The sequence below is a fragment of the Cyprinodon variegatus genome, unplaced genomic scaffold (assembly GCF_000732505.1).
Source record: "Cyprinodon variegatus isolate N-32 unplaced genomic scaffold, C_variegatus-1.0 Scaffold822, whole genome shotgun sequence".
NCBI classification, from domain to species: domain Eukaryota; kingdom Metazoa; phylum Chordata; class Actinopteri; order Cyprinodontiformes; family Cyprinodontidae; genus Cyprinodon; species Cyprinodon variegatus.
Window position 1 is genome coordinate 8,510 of NW_015151275.1, and position 2,130 is coordinate 10,639.

Sequence of the window (2,130 nt, forward strand, 5' to 3'; positions counted from 1 at the left end):
ATCTTAATGTAGATGGGCACCATGAAGGAAGAGATGTGGAGCACTCAGCTTCACTGACAAAGATGTGAGCTGTTTGAGGTGGCCAGTGACACATTGGTGGAAAATGACAGAATTAGGCAACTTTTTACATGCTTGATGCTAACATGTTTGTGATCTGTTAGAATTCTGAGAAAAAACTTTTTTCCCATGTTAAACTGAAATAAAATTTAAAAACCAGTTAGTTTTTTTTTTCAGTGGCCCTAATCCTCTTCCGTATATTAGTTAGGTAGTTACCTGTCAGGGTTATTTACTGTCACAGGTAGGAGCTTCGGCTAGAGAGTAAGCCGGCCCTCAGGAGCGGCCCATCTGAGTCTGGTTATGGGGCATTTTAGGCTAACAAAGAAACCAAACGACCCCCATTCCAAAGGGGTGGACCCGTTCATCCGTTTCTATTTGCATGTTTTCTAAACAGAAAAAAGGCTTTGTTGTGCTGCTGTATAAAACCTGGAACTCAATGCTATTTCTGACATTTTGAATTGAAAAATCTTCCTGGATGGAAGATAAACGCCTTCAAACTTGGAAACAAAGTCCAGTGGATTGTTGTAGAACTTTTTTGGACTGACTGTGGCCTGGATGACTGAGAACCTTCACCAGCATCCTGTGAGGTGTACCTAATAAAGTGGCCTCCTGTCGAACAGACTCTTCAGCTTACCCGAAAGGTTAAACGACCATTTCATGACCAAACTGCTTGCCATAAGCCGCGGATGCCGCGATTCTCCAGCGCGCGCGGGCTGTAGCGCCGGCTCCTCCTCCTCCTCCTCCTCCNTCAGCTTACCCGAAAGGTTAAACGACCATTTCATGACCAAACTGCTTGCCATAAGCCGCGGATGCCGCGATTCTCCAGCGCGCGCGGGCTGTAGCTCCTCCTCCTCCTCCTCCTCCTCCTCCTCCTCCAGGGGAAATGTCGCAGCAGCTCCTTCTCTTCTTTTTCTCCCAGCGGCCCTGAAATCTGCCGGATCCTTCAGCGCCGGAAGCGGCAGGATTCATCGGGACGCAGATCCTGGCCGCTCTGCCCTCCCCTCAGCGGAGGTGTTTAAACCCTCAGCCCGGCGCATCCTCCCTCCCTCCCTCCCTCCCTCCCTCTCTCTCTCTCTCTCCATCTCTCTCAGTCATCCTCGGTGTCTCTCTCTCCTGAATCCGCCGCAGAACTCCGCCGACCAGCCGCCAGGTGACTGCGCGGAGCCAAATCTCCATCAGCACCGCCGCCGCCACTGTTGTCGTCGTCTTTCATCCCCCCCTCCCCTCCCCCGGCTCCTTCGGACTCCAGGGGACCGGAGCTACCGCATCCCTGCATCCTCACCCCGCATCCTCTCATCCGGTTCGGGACGTTCTCCGCTCCACGCACACGCAGATTAACGGGGATTCTGCCTCCCCGCCCGGACTCTGATGCTGATGTCCTTGAGCTCGGCCTGCGCGGTGAGTCGGTGAGTCTGTGCGTGGCTGCGTGCGTGACTGTTATTTAGCCCTGGTTCTAATGGAGGATGTGTCGCTCATTAGTTGCATGCAGGGCGCAGGATGCGGGCGGCCTAATGTCGGGCTGTCAGAGGGGCCCATGGAGCGGAGCGCATCATAACCTGCAGCGGAGTGAGTGTGTGTTGGTGCGCATCCCAGCCCTGTCCTCAGTCAGAGGATGAGCTGCCATAACATGTTCACTCAGCGGCACTCTCTGTTCCTCACGCGCATCGGATGCGCTGTTGGTTTCGGTCCAGCGGCTGTGCTGAGCGGTGGGGGGGTTCGGCCGGGTCCGGGGAACCGGACTGGCTGCCCGGCTCAGGATGGCTGAGAGTTCCGCAGGTGGAAGGCCGGTAACCTTGCGGAGGAACATTAGGTTGGAGATGTGCGCCCTCCTCTCCTGGAAGTCTCTCTGCACTCAGCCTCCTGCTGCTGCTGCTGCTGCTGCTGAGCAGCGGCGCGTCTGAAGGTGACCAGCAAAGGTCGTTTTATGTGTGAAAAGCTCAGTGGGCCATTCCTGCACCGAGGAAGGATTTAGGTGGAGATCTGGAAGGATGGAGGAGAGAAGTCTGAGCTCAGCTCTCAACTTCCTTCCTTCCTTCCTTCCTTCCTTCCTTCCTTCCTTCCTTCCTTCCTTCC

At 54.8% G+C, this 2,130-nt stretch overlaps 1 protein-coding gene across 4 annotated transcripts in view; it reads left to right on the top strand.

Annotated features, from left to right (window-relative positions):
• The first annotated feature begins 1,121 nt into the window (after positions 1 to 1,121).
• The window catches only part of atp2b3 (ATPase, Ca++ transporting, plasma membrane 3), a 115,024-nt gene continuing 114,015 nt past the window's right edge, over positions 1,122 to 2,130 (top strand). The window contains exon 1 of one of the 4 annotated variants that reach the window (XM_015396823.1): positions 1,122 to 1,463. The gene's annotated coding sequence lies outside the window, so the exon portion shown is untranslated. The remainder of the gene's footprint in view (positions 1,464 to 2,130) is intronic. The other 3 variants (XM_015396819.1, XM_015396820.1, XM_015396822.1) reach the window with 3 other exon arrangements.